Below are 22,939 nucleotides of genomic sequence, written 5' to 3' on the forward strand. Positions count from 1 at the left end.
CATGAAAAATATGAGAATTTTTTTGGAATAAAAACTGAATTGCAAGGGATTATTTTTTTGTTGGAGACGAACATTTATTCAAAATACTTAAGAGAACTTAATTCTCTTCGTCTATTCATCAATTATCTGCATTTATTTATTTATTCTCTATTTTATTGTGTGCGAAAACATTAGGAAATTAAAATTCACGAAGAACTATAAAACAAGGAGTAGATTAGAAAAAAAAATTCGATTGATTCTAGAAAAATTTTCCTAAAAACAATCCGAATTTCAAACTTAAACTTCTTTTCTCTGTACAGGAAATTATGTTCCCCTGAAGAGATCTTTTGTCGTATTGAATCAATTTATTTGTGGACAAAAAAATAAAGTTTCCACCAGAGCATGATAATTTTCGTAGTAGTAATTGTTTAGTAGTAATTTCCATGGAACAACTGATAATTTCAAGAGGAAACTACAATTTTCTTTCCGAAAACTGTGTTATTGGCAAAACTAAATAACTTCGAGGGGACAATTTTTTTTTTGAAAAAAATATTCTTTCCTCGTCAATGTATTCTTTCTATGGTATAAACCTATGGAGTTCTCTAAGGTCAAATGATTGTCGTACAATAGATTATATTTTTTCCTGCCAACAGTTGGAATTCTTCTAGGGATATTTCTGATGATCACGACAAAAATTGAATTTTTGTGAAAGACATTAAATTTCCTTCTATCAAGTTGATTAATTTCCCTCAAGTAAATCTGTTCCAATCCATCAAATATTCTCACGTGGAACATGTAGCTTTTCGACAGAGCTAATTTTTTCTCTCAGTGTGTTAAATTTCACATAAAAATTTCGGAATAAAACTCCGAATCCCTTTTTCAGATGTTGTGAGTCTAGAATTGATCCCAGTGATAAAAAGATTCGCCTGCAACGTGGAATCCTACAGAAGAGAACTGGAGAAAGTCGGATCAAACGACTAGAACTGAACAAAGAATTTCTGAATGCCATGAAAAGCTCCTTCGGATTTAGTTTGGAACTGGAGTTTCAAAACTCCTCTCGCAAAACTTCAGAGTATTACAAATGCTTCTTTCATTCTCGAGAGTATGCAGGACCTGAAAAATGGTTATGACCGCTGAATGCTCTCCATATTTTCCTACCGACTGTCACGCATAATCCTTTCCCCGTGAGAAATGCGCGAAATTCTTCCCAGAGATACCGGTGAATTCATTGTCCCTGGAATCACTTGATAGTGAATTTTCACAGCCTCAGCGACTATTCCCAGAATATTCGCTGAGCTTCAGAATGCGTAAGAGCGCAAATGTTCTCCATTCGAGAGCTTGCCTGTTTTTGTGACGAGAATATTTTAGTGATTTTGCATATAAAATTCAGTAAACAGTTCCTCATTCTACACTGTTACAAAAACAAGTGGGAAATTGCTCTTGTATTGCATATAGTATAGTTATTTTTGTTAATAAATTAGCAACAGCTTCCGAATGGTTATTTTGCACATCATTTCCTTCTATCATGTATAATTCATTGTTTATTTCATTTTATTAAATTGAATAAGATTTCTTTTCAACTAATTTTGTCAGAGTTTCAACTTAGTTGAATGTTATCATCATCATTATTATTATTATTCTTTTTTTCTACACAACCAATTGTCTTTTTACGGTTCCATCTCTCCCCTCAGCCCTTCGATAAAATGTTAATAGACAAATTTTATTTATACATACTTGAATGAATTTGAAACATCACATTTGAAGAAACCATCAGAAAGCTCACTTTCAGGGAAATTCATGAAAAATTCGAAATTTTCAACAATCATCATAAAAATCAAATCAACCAATATAGCTATCGTAATCATCTTTTAAGTTCGACTTAATGGCATTAAAACAAACATTTCAAGCTATGATTGAATTCATTTGAAGCATGATATTCAAAGATATCCCCGGAATTCTGATTTTCAAAAAATACAAAATTTTTGCAAATTTTCAAATCAATCAAAATAACGATTATTGCTATCGTCTTCATCTTCGAACTCGGTTAAAAGGACATCCAAACAATTTTTTTAAGCCATCATTCAATCAATTCAGAACATTTTTTTCAGTTATCGTGGGATCATCGATTTTCGAAAAAATTCGAAAATTAAAAAACCATTCGATGAATTAAATTTTAATTGATGGTGATTGATAGGGCTCAGCAATACCTGCATGTCAAAAAAAGATTCAATTCCATCCAATTTCTTGCCTTCCGGCTTTAATGACAAAAAATATTTTTCATCACGCTGTGACGAAAAGTGAACTTTTCGACACGCTCCGCGTGCCTAAAAGTCCAATTTCCGCCACATGGTGATGAAAAATATTGTTCGTAACTCGCGAAAAAATGTTTTTTTTGCACTCGTTACGAAATATACTATTCTCGCTCTAATGATTGCTCACACTCGCCAGAAAAAAAAAATTCGGCCTGACAAAATGTACTGCTAGAATTACGCGTTCGAAGCTCTATATAATGGTCCCCCTGGGGCAACAACAGAGAAGCATTTCAGAAACGTATACCCTGGGCTAGTGTTTGAGAATCTTTCCTCAATGCTACGTACAGTGCATGTACCAAGTAAGTTTCGAGTTTGTCCCACACACGGCGATATCATTCAACGAGGCTTTTCCTCTCCAGGCCAATGGTACTGTACGTATACCCAAGAAACTTTGCCAACGCTCATTTGGACTTTCCTGTGTTGCGGTTACGGTGGAGTCAGACTTTGTAACACGTTACATATATTCCCGGAGGAGGAAAGACTTGCTTCAACTTATTTTATACCCCGGCCTTCTCCATAAAAAAATACAATATTAATTTTTATTCTATTTCACATCTATTGATTATTTATCCATTTTTTTCTTATCTCGATTCATTTATTTATTTAAAATCATGACTGGTTAAAAAATGACCTGAGATTTCATACACTGAATTGAAATTTCTTAACATTTTATTCTTGATACTGACAGTGCATTGATAAAAACTTTTATAATTACTTTCCGACATTTTTTCAATGTCTTTTTTTTTCATTTATATTTTTTTCCTACTACCTTTACGGTTTTATATCCTCCCCATTTCGTCTGCCTTCATGCCTTACTCCCACTCTTCTCTTCACATTTATCTGCATTACCACGGGGCCGTCTTACTCTTATCAGCTGCACCCGATCGGGCTAATACTGCACGAGAAACCATGGAAACCCCCAATCGTACAGCCGGCCGATAGTGCAGGGTCCTACTGTGTCCATCCGTCACACTGACTAGATCAGTAGCGAAGCGGTAAAGCGGTTCAAGTCGACTTAGCTATCAGCTGAATTTTTTAGGAATATCTCGAAATCAAAGGGAGATAGCGAAATTTTCGTAATTACCTTTTTCGTAGCTCTCAATTCGCTCTATAAAAAAGGTTGTAACAAAAATTTTGCTATCTGCCTTAAATTCCGAGATATTCACTGAAAACTGACCAATAGTCAAAATCGACTTGAACCGTTTCACCGCTTCGCTACTGAGATGGGCGCTGTAGTTCTCTACATTCGCGCCTGGTGGCAGCAGTTCCGCTCGAGGAATTAGGGCTAAGCGGACACCCATCCAAGTACTAACCAGACTAAACGCTGCTTAGCCTGGACGACCGCCGGAGACGCACACTACCCGTGTGACCACTACTGTCGCTGGATTGTGTTATTCTAACGTAAAAAATCGTCACTGAATAATGTCTTTAATTGCGATCAAAAACCATTGGACATGTCCTTCCTTCCAATTTCGTCAAAACGGACGAGAGGAATCACTTGGCGAGCAACATGACATAAAAATTCCCTCCGTGCATAACAATTTCCCGTTAAAATCCTCAATAATCGTCAATTTCCCTATAATTAGAAATAGAAATAGAATTTACAAAAATACATGCTGAAGATTTCGCTTATAGTCATTTTCCCCCTACAATTGTAATAGCAGAAAACTCACGTGATGTAAATTAACAGTTGCCCCGAGAATTTCGCAATAAACACCCCCAAAAAGACAAATAACTTTATGGACTAAAAAAAAATCCTGGAATCCAGGAGTAACGAGACTACTGGGACTGTGTGTACACAATGAGAGGAGGAAGAGACCTCGATTTATTTTATTGCTGAATTTAATGGCACCAAGAGCCACGGAGCAGCGGGGGGGAGGAGGGAGGAATCCACCAGAGGATCAAGGAAGTTACAATTATGCCGGGCGAATGAGAGAGCAAAGAGTGTCCTTTCCTCTCGATTCAAAGGGCCCACCTCAGAGGAAAAACTCCCTCTCCTCCAGTCGTCCAAGTACGAGAGGAAGTTGAAATTACGCCTAGCCGACGGGGATGCCAGGAAATCGCTATTCCATAGAGAAAAAAAATATATGTGGGAGAGAAAGAGTAACTGGGGGGAATCCCGGTGATGCTATTTGCGTTAGCGGGCCGGGGGATGGGGCAATCGAGATTTCGAATTTTCGATACTCCACTCTCAGACGCAATTCAATTCGATCTCGTCTCGACGTTCAAATAGCTACATTTTCTTTTATGTCATATCATTTTTTTTTCATGGAATTTTTTTTTGCATCGAGAACCGAAGATGACGCCACGAGGGATGGGAGACATTTTTTTTTATTAGAAATATTTTTTGAGGGTTCAGATTTTTTTGTGTGATCAATTCGTTTGTAGATGATGGATCAGTTGTTTAGAAAATTGAGCTACTGTGCTACAGAGAGAATGTGTACTTAATTTTAGAACAGGAAAAATTATTAATTGAAGGACTTTTCCTTTATTCAAGAATCTGAATGTTACGAATTGAAGAACCACGATTTTCCCAAAATAATCGACGATATCGGTTAATTCAGGAGCAGTTATGCTAGATTTAACCAAAAATTACGGGGAATTAGAGCATTTTTGTCTGATTTTTTAGTAAAATCTTTTTAAAGTGACTGGAATTGTTGATGGGTTTTTATGTTTTATTGTAGATTAACGACTTGAATTATCGGATGATGATGAATATTCACTCATAAGGTTCAAGAATATTATGATCGATAATTGGAATTGTGTGAATTAATTTTAGAGTGGAAAAAATCTTGAGATTGATAACCACAATGTTGTTAATTTGCGAACTCAAATGAAATTGAAGTACATTCATAGTAGATTTAAACAAAAACTCGTGAGAATTCGAACATTTTTATCTGATTTTTAAAGAAAATCTTTTTAAAATCAGTAGAATTCACAGGTTTTTATGTTTTCTTGTGAATTAACTACTTAAATTATCCCATGATGATGAATTCTATGAGCTTGACATTCGAAACATGAATAAATTATTCTTAAAAACAATTGTCCTAGGTTTGTGCAAAAATCACTGAAAATTCGTACATTTTCGTCTCATTTTCAAGAGAAAAATTTCCTTAGAAAAGCGAAAATTTTACATATTCCCACGATTTATTGCATAAATCCATATAAAACTTTCTAAAACAACACCTCTTTCCAGACGACATAATGAGAATAAAAATCGGCCCCCAAAAAATACGAAAAACAAATGAAAATATTAAAACCATTCATTCTCCTCTGAGACAGTGGGTGGGGGCATGTGTTAACGATTGACGTAACGACGTAACACGTGTGTGGAACACGCCTCTCACGAAGCCACTCACTCACGAGGGTTGTTCTCCGAGTGTCTATAAATGAGGAAAAAAATAGCATAAAAATACGGAGAGGAAATGCCATTTCTCCCGCGCCCCATTATTTTTGGCGTTTCACTCGCCATTCATTGTTTTCACTTTTCGAATAAAGGGGGGGCGGGCGTGAAAATTCCATCCATCTTCCACTTCGACTAAATGACGTACCGTAATCCAATAAACCCTTCCTTTTGAGGCGCTAGACGTCACGTTTGCGCATAAATTCAATATATTCTGGCGCATTCCGGGCTGCGTGTGTGTTTTTCTCCTCTTTTCCGGCTGCCCTTGATTTTTATGTATGCCACTCGTGCTGTACCACCACACATGCCATCGAGATATTATTTTTCTCATTTTGCAACAGTTTTTTTATTAAATTTCTGTTTTCGTTCAGTTTTCCATCTTTTTTCCATAAAAAAAAATATATATCCATTTTTTTCTCATTCTGTTTTATGAATGTAAATAATATGATGAAAAATAATTCATTTCGCCATTTTTTGTTTTTATTTTGTGAGACATTTTAAAAATTGTATTTTTCTTTTTTTTATTAAAAACAATTTTTTTTTTCATGATAGAAAATCTTGTCCAATGCCTCAATATTTATTATTGATGTGGAATTTAGTATTCCATTCCATGTAGTTAATTGAAAATCAAAAAAAAAATCTGAATTTTTTCGGAATTTTATTAATGAAAAATAAATTGTCTTTTTTAAATTCTCATTCTTTATTCTTTTTGTTTTCACGACATAAAATCTTCACCGATGCCTCAATATTTCATATCCATTTGGATTTTCTTCCTTCATTCCCTCCAATAAATTAAAAGTAAAAAGAAATCTTTTTTTTATTTTTATTTTTTTCAGTTTCTTCAATGAAGAAATAAATTGGATTTTTCAAATTCTCATTCTTTATTCCTTTCCTCTTCATGATAAAAAATCCTCACCAATGCTTCAATATTTCGTATCCATTTGGATTTTCTTCCATTATTCCCTCCAATAAATTAAAAATCCAAAAGCAAAAAAAAATAAAAAAATTCTTTAATGCAGAAATCAATTGGATTTTTCCAATTCTCATTCTATATTTTGTTTTTTTTCGCGATAAAAAATCCTCATCAATTCCTGAATATTTTGCGCCTCTCTTTTTTTCCCATTCCATTTTACTAATAAAAAAAAAATATTCTTTAGTCTATTTCGTATTTTACGACGAGTATTTTGTTATTTTTATTATCAAACACATCAGAATGTCCAACCACATCAGAAATAAGAGTAACAACTCGACAGACAGATATGCCTTCCATCCCTCGTACGTCTACCCATAGAGTACCCGGATGAAATACGAGCTGGCGTATCTCGAGGTCGACGTATATTTCTCGAAATAGAATATACCGTCTCTGCATCGCATTTTCTCCCTCTCTATACATCGTCATACATTGTGGCTTCTCAAAGAGGCGTTTCTTGTAACGCATCCCGCGCACCTGTGCCCCAAGTCGGGTCTATATGAAATTCAATTGTCACTGAGCTCTCGCCACGCACATTGGAATAATCAAATCTTGAGCGTCACTCTCTTTAACCTTATTAACATTTTTTTTCTTCGCTTGCATTTTTGTGTCATGCTGTCATTCGCGATGAATCGTGGGAGATAATTTATACTGTGGTTTTGCCACGCAATTTTTTTTTCTGTTCTGATTGTAGGCTGGCGGGAAATGATGAAACCCGAGTTTTTGCAAAAATTAATTCATTTTGGGTGGAATTTTAAAGAATTTATGTAAAATATTCACTAAATTCTCAAGTCTCTGAGTAAATTGACTAGTTTTTTCATTTAAAAATCGTGAAAATCAAATGTAAACTCATTCTCTAATGAATAAAGTGATTTGTATTAGAGGAATGGCTGAATATTTCGAAATAAAATGGTCTACTAATTTATTTTGATGACATGCAGAAGTTGAATGATGAAATGGAACAAATCAAGTTCTAACTGACGTTTGATAACGAAATTTTCATTAATTGATGAATAGATTCATTTTTTTTCTCATTAAATCGATGGAAATCCGAGGTGAAGGTACTGCCGTCAACTAAAGCCCCATTATAAAATGAATTCAGATTACATTCACTTTGAAAATAATTAATATCTCATTAAAATAATTGGTCAACGAATAAAGAGATTTTTATTCAAGAAATAAATGCATATTTTATGATAGATGATCTCACGAATTTATTTCGATGACAGGCAGATGTCGGTGATTAAATGGACTGAGTGGGGTTCAAACTGATGTTAAAAATCAAATTCTTAACGATTTTTCAATAAATTTAATATTTTTTTAAGTAGATCACTTAAAATTTCATGTGGAGCGTACGTCATTGAACTTTTAATAGTTTTTGCTGAATAAAATCATGTAAAACGTTAACTAAATTGCCATTGAGATAGACGTGTGCACCAATTATTTGAAAAATCGCAGATATGTGGGTGAAACTAATTTTAAAAATATAATCTTCATTAATTTTCTAAAGAATTATTCTTTTCTCTTAATTAACTCGTTTAAAATTTCATGTCGCTTAAAATTTCATTTTCAATTAATAAAGTTCACAATTCCAATTTTCTCATATTTGTTTAAATTAAATCACTTGAAATTCCATGTTAAGTGACTCTCATTGAACTTTTAAAAATTTTCATTGAATAAAATTACATAAAACGTTAACTAAAATGAAAAATAACCCCACATGAATCTATTTTGCAAAAAATAAATCTTCTCCATTCAAGAAACGATAAAAACGCTTCAGAATAGAATACCCCACCTCCATAAACATGAATTCCCCCATAAAAATATGATATTTTCCTACATATGTACCGACACAGCATCGTAAATTGGCATTGAGATAGACATGTGTACCAATTATTTGAAAAATCGCAGATATGTGGTTGAAACTAATTTAAAAAATATAATCTTCATTAATTATCAAAAAACAATTTTTTTCTCTTAATTAACTCGCTTAAAACTTCATGTCGCTTAAAATTTCATTTTCAATGAATAAAGTTCACAATTCCAATTTTCTCATATTTGTTTAAAGTAAATCACTTGAAATTCCATGTTAAGTGACTCTCATCGCACTTTTAAGAATTTTCATTAAATAAAATTACGTAAAACGTTAACTAAAATCTTTAAAAACCCACACGAATCCATTTTGCAAAAAATAAATCTTCTCCATTCAAGAAACGATAAAAACGCTTCAGAATAGAATACCCCACCTCCATAAACATGAATTCCCCCATAAAAATATGATATTTTCCTACATATGTACCGACACAGCATCGTAAATTGGCATTGAGATAGACGTGTGTACCCACTATTTGAAAAATCGCAGATTCTAGACGTCGGTATCGTGCGGGCTCCACAGGAGCTTACAGAGGACCGAGATGGGGATTTAGAAAATCGGATTTCGTGTTAGCGACGAGGTTTTTCCTCGTAAAAAGTAAAAAACACTATCATAAGATGGGGACATTGTGGTCTGCAAGGGGTTTTATCGCGATTTTTATACCGCACGAGTCGCGGAAGGATATCTTTTCACGGCTCGTTACATCAAATTTTACGGTACCATTGGTGGATTTATTCGGGCGCCTGAGCGAAAAGTGGATTCTCCATTGATGCAGGGAATGTAAACATCGCAATCGGCGATGACTTAATGCGGCCTTGGCGTGTCAGTAATGATCCGAATCCGGGGAACGCCTACGGCGCACTATCAATGTGGTTGAATGGATTTTATAGTATTTTGTGATTAATTAAGATGGACAAAACGGAGAATTTTATTCAATGAATATTATATTATTTTTATTTATTTTAAATTTAATATTTTGGGGAGAATTTTGGATTTGGGACATGTCATTAATCTAATTCATCAATTTATTATTATTATTATTTATTATATTAGATATTTATGAATAAGTAATGAAAATTGTTAAAACCTCCGAAGTATTTTTTGTTGACATATTATTCATATTATTTAATTTTATAATGTTGAGTGATTAAACCAAATGAACAAACGGAGAGTTCTATTCAATTATTTATTTCAATATTTTGAGGATAATTTTGGATTTGGAAAATTTCAATCGTTACAAAAATTAGTCAATTCATTGATTTGTTTAATATTCAATTTTGATGAATAAATAATGAAAATTGTTAAAATCTTCGAAGTTGTTTTTTCGTAAAATTGATTTTTTGTGAAATTCTGGGGTTAAAAATTATTTTACGATTTTGAAAAAATGATTTTTATAGAACGCTTGTCAGAGGAAAAATATGTCCTGAGAGAAGAACAATTCAAGTAAAACTGTGCACGCCCAGGAACAGTGAGTCACACTCTCGTTACGTAGTGATTCCAACTCTCGAGTAAAGTCAAGATATTCGTCATTATTGCAATAAGAAACGTCAGCGCTCTATTCTCGTATCTCCCCAGACAATACAATCGCCCACACAAGTAAAAAATTCATGACTCCATTCATAATGCGCTTTCTCCCATGCAATCCCTTCATTCCACACGATCTGATCACTTTCTAGTTGAATGAAATTTCATGTCGACATTGTCACAGAATTTATGTTAAAATTTCAAGTGAAAAATGTTGAAATTATCAATTCCCGTGAAATTTTTGGTAATGTTGGTACTGATAGATCAATTTGTTTATGAAATATTTGATGAAATTGCTATTTTTTCAATAAAAATTGCTGAAAACTGAGAAGATTCATGCGGAGAAGATGGTTCTGAATATTTAATCTGTTGAAAATTCAATTCAATGTGGTATTCGATTCTCATAATGAGTTCCAGAATTCGAGATGTTGAAATATCAATAATCGCCTGAAATGAGAAATGAATTTGAAACTTTTGATGAATTTCCAAGATGAATAAGAAATTCATCAGTTTACATGAGAGATTTTCGTTGAAATTGAATTCAAATCCAAAATGTTAAACATTTCTGATTGAAATTTCTGGTACACTTTGTAGGTATTTTTATAACATTTGAGTTTCTCTGAAATTTCAAGGAATTTCGTCATTGAAAATTCACAATTACCTGGAAAAATCAGTGGAAACCGCAAATTTCAGTTCATTAATTCCCTGAGAATTAATAGAACTCAGGAAAATTCAGGGAAAATTATTCTTCGAATTTCAAGTAATTGAAAATTCAAGTGACCTGAGGATTTCTCGTTTTCCTACTGTTAAAAAATTTTTAATTCCACTGAATTTCCAGTGACATTTGAAATTACATGATTTATTCTCGCCTGAGGCGAACTCAATGCCACTCCCCTAAAAATTCCTAGTAAAATCTCCATGAAATTTCAATTCCAGGAGTGAATAATAAGTACTAATAATACTAATCCCCTAATTCTCCACCTGTCAATTAATGGTTTTGAAAATTGAAGATGAATAAGAAATTCATCATATTACATCAGCGATTTTACTTTGTTGAAGAATTGTTTACTGAAATTTCATGTACAATTATTGGAAATTGTTATCATATTCTAATTGCGGTGAAATGTCAAGAAATTTCGTCATTGAAAATTCACAATTTCATGGAAAAATCAATGGAAATGGCAAATTTCAATGCAAATATTCTCTTAAAATTGAAAGAAATTATGAAAATGCAGATAACAATTCTTGAATTTTCCATTAATTCAAAAATTCTCCATAATTTGGCAGTGAATATTCAAGTTTTGATTGAAAATGCAATTAATTCCGGGAGCTCACGTCTTCCTTCCTTGAAAATTTAGAAGCTCCCTGGAATTCTCAGTGAAAATTAAAATATCATAAGTCATAAGAATGAAAAATTCCCCACTACTCGAGGGTATCCAAGTACTTTGGCTATTTTTCCTCCAGTGAAATCCTTTTTTACTTTCGCAGTCGAACATCAGAGCTTTCATTTCAGCTCCACTGGCCCCCAAGTTTCCGGACATTTTACAATGATTTTATTATTCAAACTTTGCGTGTCTGAATTTGAATCTCAATATTAAACCGTTGAAAAACATTTTAAAAATCTGAAAACCATTAAAAATTTAATTTTTGGCGAAAGATTGATGAAATAATTAAAAAATTACAATTTTCACAAATTACGAGCATTTTCTATAAATAATTTATAACCAATCAATTTTCCACCGTCAAAATTATTTGTTCAGAAATAAATTTCATGCCTAAAAAAATACGTTTCCGAAAGTTTAAACAATTCCAATTATTTATTAATTAATAACGAATGTTAAAAAAATAATAATTCTGTGCAAAATGTAATGTTTGGAGATTCAATTGTTTGCAGCTAATTGAAGGATTTGACAACCCCCAATTATTTGAATAATTCTTTGAGAAAATATCAATTAATTACTGTTGTATTCCTTTATCTTAATAACAAACGAGACTTTAACCGATTTTTATTACGTTTTTATGTGGGAGAAACGGTTGAAAATTCCATTGCCTATTATTAATGAGAGGAATTGATTAATTTCAAAATTTTCAAAAATGTTCAAAAATGCTTGGACATCCTTAAATTTCAAAAAATTCCCAAGCTTGAAGAATAACAAAATCACACCCCCCAATTACCTTCAGTCGCTCCCCTTCGTCGCCTTATCAAACGACCACTTCAAACTCTTACTTCACTCCAACACATGACCCTTCACCCAAAAAAAAACCAAATGAAAAAGCTAAAAAACCCACAAATTTCCCGGGCGGAAGTACCGGCGACGTACGTCAAGTGCGTCTCGCGTTTCAATGTCCTCCCGACAATACAGTATTCAAAAGCTCTCCTCTTATTCCCCCCAAATCTCCCTTTCTCCGAGAATTTAATTCCCGTTTTGTCGTCAGAACTGGTATACGAGACCTGCCTGGTATAAAGCCCCCGACTTTCCAGGAATGAAAAATAATAAAACAAATTTGACAGACGAAATGTCCACGTTTTGGTGGCGGTCTCAGTGCCCCGATACAACACCAGACTTGTATTTTGAATGAGAGAGCGTCCGTAACGCGTGGCGTGTGCGCATCGACTGCTAACTAACATGAAAATCGTCGGGGAGCTTCATCCAACGGTGCTTCTCCCTGCTTCCGTCTCACTTCGAGCGCCCCTCGACCTTCTGCGCACATTTCGTCACATATAGTGTTTCTGTTCTGTTCAGTGTTCTTTTTCCATCGCCAATGCTTTTTATTCCACTTTTAAATCCGTCTGTATCGCTCGAGCTTTTCTTGTTACACAGTTTTTTGTTTTGTTGACGAATGAAAGCTTTGTAATCGTTCAAATTTAAGGCTTGGATTTTTCGTGGCGTGTCAAGGTCCTGTGAACCAAAAGGATCGAAAATCCAATGTGACCAAATTTTTCTTCAATTGTTCGCTAATGAATCGATGGAATTTAATTTTTTTTCAATTCCGAATGAGTATTTTGCACATAATCCTGCATTTTGCATTTTGTCCTTCTATCATACGTAATTCATTGGTTGTTTCATTTTATTAAATTGCGTAAGATGCCTTTTCAACTATTTTGACAAATTTTCAACTTTGCTGAATGTTATCGTCATCATTATTCTTATTATGCCTTTCTTCTATACAACCGATTGTCTTTTTTACGGTTCTATCTCTCCTCTCAGCCCTTCGATAAAATGTTAATAGAAAATTTTTATTTACACTTGAATGAATTTGAAACATCGCATTTGAAGAAACCATTAGAAAGCTCACTTTCAGGGAAATTCATGAAAAATTCGAAATTTTCAACAATCATCATAAAAATCAAATCAACCAATATCGCCATCAGCTATCGTAATCATCTTTTAACTTCGACTTAATGGCATTGAAACAAACGTTTTAAGCTATGATTGAATTCATTTGAAGCATGATATTCAACGATATCCCCGGAATTCTGATTTTCAAAAAATACAAAATTTTTGCAAATTTTCAAATGAATCAAAATGACGATTATTGCTATCGCCTTCGTCTTCGAGCTCGGTCAAAAGGACATCCAAACAAATTTTTTAAGCCTTCATTCAATCAATTCAGAACATTTTTTAGTTATCGTGGGGCAACCGATTTTCGAAAAAATTCGAAAATTAAAAAAATAATCGATGAATTAAATTTTCATTAATGGCGATTGATAGGGCTCAATAATATCGACATTTGAAAAAAAAATTTAATTCCATCCATTCATTACGAGGTTTAAAAATTGCATTTTCGGACTTTTCGGAAGCAAAAATGAATATTCACCGCGAAATTCCCTTGAATTTTCAGGGAAATCTTGAGGCATCTGGAATTCCAGGAAAGATTTCCCTGATTTTCCATTAATTTTCCCGGAATAATTAACCCGAAAGTCACAGTTCCCTCGGATTTTTCCATGAAATTATCAACTGTCAATGACGAAATTCCTTGAAAATTCAGTGGAAATGTCATTTCTTAGACATTCCTCCCTCTTACCGGAAATTTCAGTGGAGAATTTTTAACAGTGCCATTGATTAGCAAAAATAGCTGTGCTCTACGAACACAAAAGCAATTTCCCCCTTGTTTTTCTCTAGTTCCTTCTGCACACCCACGTAATATTCCTCCGGACGCCAGGTTCTCTCCTTCGCACCTCCTTTCACGGTAGCAACTCCCACCTTCACGCGCACTTGCAAGTAGTCATTTTATTGCCACTTTTGCTTCAATCCAGACTTTCGGAGGCCCTTCTTCTGGTCTTTCGGGGACAAAGTGACGCCTGGGAGTGACGGGGAGAGTTATTAGGTTTTATTTTCGCGGGGTAAATTCAGGACTCGAGGGTGAGAATGTACTTTTTGCTGTTGTTTTAAAAGTTTTCTTTCACATGGCAGAAAATACATTTTTTTAGTTGAATTTTTTACAGAACTTGAAAAATTGTATTGTATTATCATTTATATTTTGTGATACAGACTGTTAATAAATTTTGTTAAAAAATTTGTCATATTTACGAGAATTTCAAGGAATTTCATCATTAAAAATTTAAAATTTTGTGGAATATGAATGGAAACTGTTAATTCGAATTCAATTATTTTGAAAAAATTAATAAAAATGAGGAAAATGCAGGAAAATTTCCAAAAAAATAAAAAACATCTGCGTCATTTGGTAATTAATATTCATGTTTTGATTGAAAATTCAAGTAAACTGGGAAATTTTCGTATTTTTAATGCCAAAAAGAGAATAATCCCCATAAATAAATGAATCCCCCCTAGTAGTAATAATAATAAAGAATGAAAATAAAAAAACGAGAACGGATAGGAGAAAATGTAAAAGTATTTATTGCCCCCATAAAATACAGAAAATTGAACTACAGAGAATGGGAAAAAAAATAATAAAAGAACTAACGCGTGAAATAGGAGCATGATGTAGGTGTTCTTGGGGGTAAGTCGAGAGTATCGGACGGGGAGTAATGCCGCCTACTGGGTATTTCACCCAAGTGTATATATGAAGGAAAAGTGGTAATAAAAAAATGAGAGTCAATGGAGCGAGAAGAACAGATTTCAACTTCTTGCTGTTGAGAAACTTGAGAGGCTTATGGGGCTATTGAGCTTCGGTGGTGAAAAAAATTACCCGTCATTCATTCGAGGAGTATGTGGAAGGGTAAATACCATTTGCGGAGCCCTTTTTATTGTACATGTGTGAACACGATTTTTTGATTCTAGTCATTTGATATAGGGGAGAAGAAAAGGAAACAAATTGCATTTTTTTAAAAATTTGTTGAAGACTTTTTGACTATTATTACTACATTATTGTTTCACCGAGATTTGGGGGAATTTTGTCATTGAAAATTCAAGGTTTTGCGGAAAAATCACCCGGAAAATCGTGGCAAATTGCATATAATTTCCTTCTATAATGTATAATTCATTGTTCATTTCATTTTATTAAATTGAATGAGATTTCTTTTCAACTAATTTTGTCGGATTTTCAACTTATTTGAATGTTATCATCATCATTATTCTTATTATCCCTTTCTTCTACACAACCGATTGTCTTTTTTACGGTTCTATCTCTCCCCTCAGCCCTTCGCCAAAATGTTAACAGAAAAATTTTATTTACACATACGTGAATGAATTTGAAACATCACATTTGAAGAAACCATCAGAAAGCTCACTTTCAGGGAAATTCATGAAAAATTCGAAATTTTCCACAATCATCATAAAAATCAAATCAACCAATATCGCCTTCAGCTATCGTAATCATCTTTTAACTTCGACTTAATGGCATTAACACAAACATTTAAACTATGATTGAATTCATTTGAAACGTGATATTCAAAGATATCCCCGGAATTCTGATTTTAAAAAAATACAAAATTTTTGCAAATTTCCAAATAAATCAAAATAACGATTATTGCTATCGCCTTCATCTTCGGACACGGTCAACAGTTCATTTCAGAAAACAACTGAAATTTTATTGTGCTATCGGGGATCCCTTCCTCCTCATCCAATCGTTCCATATAAAAACGAAAAAAATCGCACGGATCTCCAAGAATTTCCAGACAACTCACCCCCACATCCATAAACAATTCACACTCAACGAATCCCCCCCATAAATATCGAAACACGTAATACTCCCCACCCCTGAAATTTCTTTTATCAGTAGCCAATGTAAAACGTTTAGCCGCAGCAAATGCCCTCATTTCTCCTCTCACTCTCTCTTCATTTAAAATGCAACAGCAATTTACGATCCCCCCTGTGTTATCGTTATTATTTATATTGTTCCAGGGTTACTCCGTGGAAAAATACGGGGTGGAGTTTAAACCAGTGGCCTCTCTGGTGTCATAATTATAAAGTCCCATTTCGTGGTCTCGCCTGTGGGGCGTTAATTGCGGGCCGCAAGAAACTGCAGCCATGGGGAATACCCCTACCCCACCCCCGCTCATGATATATCGTCGCAATCTTAAAAACTCGGGAAAGCAAATGACCGCAAGTTATTTTGTGTCCTCGACTCTTTATTCCCGTCGTAAACCCCGAGAAATAATAAAATGCTATCTGCACGGAGAAAAATGTTGGAGAAAAATTACCGAACAAGTCAATTAATCGGGGAGCGAACTCGATTTCCAGTACTTTGTCACCTCATATCGGGGAAGAAGCGCCAATGAATGGATGGAATTGAATATTTTTTTTCAAATGTAGGTATTGTTGAGCCCCATCAATCGCCGTTAATTAAAATTAAATTCATCGATCAGTTTTTTAAATTTTCGAATTTTTTCGAAAATCGGTTGTCCCACGATACGGAAAAAATCATCCCCCAAAAAACAACACCTCAAACTCATAAATTGTTTACGTACCTCAGCCCTAATTATATTACCGTTGGTGTAGACTAAATCCCCTCGGAAAATTTTACAACGCGAATGAGAAGCACGCGCCACAGCCATTTTGATAATCCCCCGGAGATATTATCACGTTATCGCGGATAAATTCGTTTGCTTTAGTGCATGCCAACACGAAACACGATATCGAGTCTCTACATCCCCCCCCCCTCACATCGTTTTTACATTATTCCACGTCATAAATGTGAAATAGGAATACGTATAAATTGCCAGTCCTACGAAGACACGATGAAACGTGTACCAGCGCGGAGTTTAGCAAGTGGCGGATGCAATTTGAATTTTTAATATCAATTAGCTCTCGTCATCACCAGAGATCCTCTTCAATCTCCCTACTTAAACTCAACGCTTCGAGATGAACTCATTCGGTTAATTCAACTGACGTTGGACTTGAGAAAGGTCGTATGATGAATTCACCGGGTCTGGTAGACCACTCTGAAAACAAATGAGACTCCAGTTGTAATTCAGAGGGTTATCATCTTCCTTTATCTCTCTCGTTTTCATTTCAGAGGGGATATATTCTCGATTCTCCGCGGTTTAATGTGTTTTTTGAAATTGTGGGTGGGAACTGGCGGGTTAATCAGAGACAGGCGAACTTTAATGGGAGAAGACGTAATGGATAAATGTTAAGTTTACGGAATTTTAATGTTTTATGTATTTGACAGTCCCAGCTGATGATTTAAAGTAGCTTTACCCTGCGGCCGGGCTAACCTGTACTTTTGGATATTTTCAGTTTTTTAATTTTTCAACTAAATTGCATGGAAAAAATTTGAAAACATTGATACCCAGTCAGTATTATCTGAATTAAATTTTTTCTTATTAAATATTTATATTTTTTCAAACAGTTCCCTCTTATAAATAAATGATAAAACTTGTTTGCAAAACGGTGGATTATTTTTTATGAGGTGTCAAAAAAATTCTTGATTTTTTCACATCTAATGGAAAAAAATTAAGATTTTAATCTTTGATTGCAATGGAAATGTTGATTTTCACATGAGACACTGGGTTGAATCCTGATTTTTAAACATTTCTTCTTTGAAAAACCAAAACGATAATTAAATCGAGAAAAAAATTTGAATTCCGAATCTAATCGAGTTTTCTGCAATTGTTTTGCAGTTTTCAATAATCTTTGAATTTACCGTAAGGGGAGAGCTACTTTAAAAGGAACGGACGAATTTAGAAAACGAAGATGTTTACCTAATTTCCTAATCCCTCAACACGGAACAAAATATATTTAAATTGAGTATAAAATATACGTGCTTCAAGTATATTTTATACGCAATTGGGGGATGAGTAGGGGAGGTTGGGGTAAAATGGACACTTTTGACTTTTTTAAAAATGTTAATGACGGATTGAAATGTTGATAAAATTTAATAATTTTTTCTTCATTGCAAAGAACAATTCTTTCCCTTTGTGATGAGCCTAAACTGAGCTGAATTGATAAATTTCTTTCTGAGTTATGAGTAATTAAAACAAAAGTCTAAAGTGTCCATTTTACCCCACTCTCCCCTATTTCAATTCGAAGATGATTGTATTGTATCAGGCCGTGTTGTAGCAAGCCCTCTTAACTGTAATATAAGGGTCAGGCACTAAGTGTCAGAATATAAGGGTCAAAAACTGGAGGTTAAAAATGAGGGTCAGAATATTAGGGTCAAAACATTAGGGTCAGAATATAAAAGTAAAAAAAGTGTGTCAGGCCATGAGGGTCTAAATACAAGTCATATATTATGCTTGATCACCGTTTTTAGCCCTTACATGACCCTCATTGCCTGACACCGACTTTTTTTACTTTTATATTCTGACCCTAATTTTTTGATCCTAATATTCTGACCCTTTTTTTTAAACCCTAACATTCTGACCCTCATTCCTTCACCTTTACATTCAGTCCCTCAGTTTTTGACTCTAATATTCCGACCCTCATTTTTTAACCTCCACTTTTTGCCCCTTATATTCTCACACTCAGTGTCTGACCCTTACATTACACTTCAGAGCGCTTGGTAGAACCCGGGCTGATGCGAAATAATCATCCTCGAATTAAAACACCCATCCCCCATTCGAGTATACAATATACTTGATTCAAGGCGCATTAATTTCATAATAGACTTGATTAATTTAAATAATTTCGAAAAACAATTGTTTTCTCGATGAAAGTTGACGAAAAAAATGATATTTACTCTTGAATTTGCGGAACAAATCCGTGAAACTGCACTGCAGTTGCAACTTTTTCCATTTTTCATCTATTCACTAAAAAGTACATTCAATATATCTCCATTGGATTCTACGAGAGACTTCATTATCACGAGTGGAATAGAGCTTCATGTGATTCATTTTTTCCCCTGTTTTTTGGCTCACCAAAAAGGATATGCGAACGAACAAAGAGCATGCGGCACAGTGAGAGAAACGGAAGTTTTAATCGAAAAAGTTGGAACAATGCTGGCCGGGCAACCGTCATTCGACAATAAGACCGTCCCTCGGCTTTTCTGTCGTGTCGTAAACGATTTACCATTTTTCCTGGGTGCAGGAGTCTTTATGCAGATCCCAGACGTGCATGAAAGTTCAGTTTTTCCGTTTTATTTCATCTCATTTTTCCCCTTTTTTTCTAAAGTTGCAGATTGTCCGTCAGAAGTTTTCGTTCGGGGGTTAAGTGGAGGAGAGAGTTGTGATGTTCTTCGTAATTTTATATACAATTTGGGGATGAATGTAAAGAGAAAGTTTTGCGTATTGAATTATTCCGGCGGAGGAGATGAGAACAAAAAAGTCGTCAGATTCGCGGATTCTTAAAGTTTTCGTGACATTATTCAGAACTTATTCAGTCGATTTTTATGAAACGTTTTCGTTTTTTTTTTCAGAGGAGGGGGGGGGGGCTGAAAAAACTAATGTCTTCAAGACGACTTAAGGTATTCATCGCGGGATGGCCATGTAAATATCTCAAGACATGGAATCATAAGAGGTTTTTGACTTATCCATTTCCTTCTTAAAAGAAAAAACAAGTGTCCTAATTTCGAACTGCAATTTTTCTAGTGAACACACGCAAAAAATTAATTTTCTAAAATGCAAATTAATTATTCACCGACAAAGTACAAAGATGCCCCCCCCCCTTCAATTAATCTTCCCTCAAAGCCCAAACTTCCTCATATTTTCCATAATTCATTCACATCTCCCTAATGAATCGCCCGGAATGATCCAGGATTCCATAAAATCGCAATCACCCAATATTTGTCCAAGCCCGTACGGCAGTTTCATCAAGACGATATCCCCAAAGTATTGATCCCCCTCCGCTCGATTTACATATTTCCTCGTTTTAGTAGATCCCAGCTCCGTATATGCCCCCTCCACCTCCTAGGAACACTCCATAGAGATCCTCTTTACCGACGAGACAACCCCTCCCGCCGGGACCGAGCCAATTTGCATCGGGAAAAAAAGGGAACATATCCATAAAGAAAATGCCTGAAAGTATGTAAAAGATCCGGTTGCACATGCCGTTCTTTTCCGTCTGGAAAATTTCATCTCAGTCCCAACCCCTTTATTCTCTGTGCATTCATCCCTTCAATTTATTCATTTATTAATTTACTCATGCATTCACTTGAACAAATACACTGAGAGAAAAATAGCTCTGCGGAAAAACTGTATGTTACACGTGAGAATATTTGATGGAGTGGAATAGATTTACTTGAGGGAAATTAACCAACTTGACAGAAGGAAATTTAACATCTTTCACAAAAATTAAATTTTCAGAAGAATTCGAACTGCGCGACAATTATTTGATCTGAGAGAACTCTATAGGTTTGCAAGATCTATGCGCGCACTCTCGCGCGCGCTGATCTATTCATTTGTTGAAATGAAGAAATGGAATTCATTGAATTTCATTTTCTCATGAATACCTTATAAATATTGATAATGAATCAAAGAGAATTCGACTAATGATTGAAGTGAATAGCGAAGTAGAGTAAAAGAATCTATAAAGAATTTTTCATTTTCAATTAATTATCGTTCAATTAATTTTTTTTAATAATCGGTCTCCATAAAAGGACAGAATTTATTAATTTCACCGATAATATATATACACGTGAAATATATATATTATATATGACGTGAAAAAAAAATTACCTCTGAAGAATTTGAAATTATGTCACTGAAGAATTTGAAAATGCCGCGGGTTTTTTGTGTGCATAACTTCGTGTCACATATTGACCAATCAGAATTAAGGATTAGCGGTCAGGCAGTTTCGAGATATTTCGATATAAAACAACTTCACGTTGCGTTCATCTTTAGTAAATAGGATACCATAGAAAGAATACATTAACGAGGAAAGAATTTTTCTTTCTCAAAAAAAATTGTCCCTTTGAAATTATTTGGTTTTGCCAATAACACAGTTACCGGCAAGAGAATTGTAGCTTCCTCTTGAAATTATCATTTGTTCCATGCACGGACATAAAATTCAATAGAAATCACCAGAAAAAAACGTAAAAATTACGTTTGGAAACGCAATCCGCGAGCGAAGTAAAATTCAATAAAAAGTGTGAGTCGGCACTGAAATTGTACGAATGGCCACGTAAATTCTACGATTTGTTCCGTAAAAATTAACCAGCCGTCTGATGACTCTGTGGGGACAACAAGTCGTTCCGTAATTTTTCCCCAACGATTGAGAAATTTTACGGAACGGAACGTAGAAATAACTCACCAGCTTCATTAAAAATTGTTGAACGTTCAAGAATTTTTTATTTTGGAGGCATAATAAGTCGGCAATTTTCTGTAAGATTTTACTTCTTCGGGAAAAATTACGTGACAATTTCGTATTTTGTTCGGTGATAAAACTGAAAATTCACTGAACGTTTCAGATTTCTTCTCTTCGATTCCTATAAAAATGCGGAAAACCGATTCCTCATTACGGATTAAGTTAATTGTTCTGTCATTTTCACTGAATATTTCTCTCCGTGTGGAGATTATAAGTGTTTATTGGCCAAAGATATATACTACTCAATAACATTGACTTGATAAAACCTGGGCCTCATATAATTCTCTGTAGAAATAATTTCTGCTCCGAAAATTATCATGTTTTAATGGAAACTTTCTTTTCTGTCCACAAGTAAATTGATTCAACACGACAAGAGATCTCTCAGTGTAAAAAATACAAAAAAGTCTGACTAGAAAAAATGAATAAATGTTTAAAAAGTTGTAAAAAGAAATTTCTCCATTTGTTTCGCTGAAAAACCCCCAGAATTTGTAATGAACATCGACAAACTGCCACAAAAGACGTAATTAATTAATTAATTAAACGAGCAGTTTCATTGAGAAGGCGACGATGAGGAGGGAAAAGGTTGTAGTAATTAAGGGTGAAAAATGGTGATTGAATTTCCAAGAGGGCAGGACATTTCATCGGACGCGAGGGGGGACAGGGGAAAAAAAACGTCACTAAAGCGTCCAACGGATGCAATTGTCGAGTCTGCTATGGCAAGTTGAAAGGAGTTAGACCAACGGGGGAAGATCTATCGATCTTCCGTTTCCCGGTGTAACACCAGGAGCCAAGAAGAGAGTTGCATTCTGCCACGGGGGCTTTCAAGAATGATGGCTTCCGTTTCTTGCCTGGACTTCCTTATCGAGTGGATAAATCGATGGAGGATTCTGATTAATCGCTCTCCAAGGCTACACTGAATTATTTCGAGGGATTTAGGTTCAAGAGGAACATCTTGAAATATGAAAATACATGGAGAGAAGGGGCCGGGGATTATTTTGGTGATTTTGTTGCGGTTATTTCAGGATTACATTGAAGTTACACTGAGAGAAAAAATTAGCTCTGCCGACAAACTTATGTTCCACGTGAGAATATTTGACGGAGTTCATCGTCATTATTCTTGTTATCCCTTTTTACGGTTCTATCTCTCCGTAATTGTGTTTATACATACTTGAATGAATCTGAAACATCACATTTGAAGAAACCATCAGAAAGCTCACTTTCAGGGAAATTCAT

The 22,939-nt window shown here is 34.5% G+C and overlaps 1 protein-coding gene across 7 annotated transcripts in view; it reads right to left on the reverse strand.

The window, feature by feature from the left end:
- Positions 1-22,939, reverse strand: part of LOC107035665 (guanine nucleotide-releasing factor 2) — a 99,036-nt gene that overhangs the window by 43,793 nt on the left and 32,304 nt on the right. The window contains exon 1 of one of the 7 annotated variants that reach the window (XM_015253207.1): positions 12,237-12,655. The exons of the other annotated variants lie outside the window; for them this stretch is intronic. The gene's annotated coding sequence lies outside the window, so the exon portion shown is untranslated. Of the gene's footprint in view, positions 1-12,236; positions 12,656-22,939 lie in introns of those variants that run through there. 7 annotated transcript variants of the gene reach the window in all.

Source organism: Diachasma alloeum, unplaced genomic scaffold (genome assembly GCF_001412515.2).
Source record: "Diachasma alloeum isolate Michigan unplaced genomic scaffold, Dall2.0 Dall_scaffold_00199, whole genome shotgun sequence".
NCBI lineage: Eukaryota > Metazoa > Arthropoda > Insecta > Hymenoptera > Braconidae > Diachasma > Diachasma alloeum.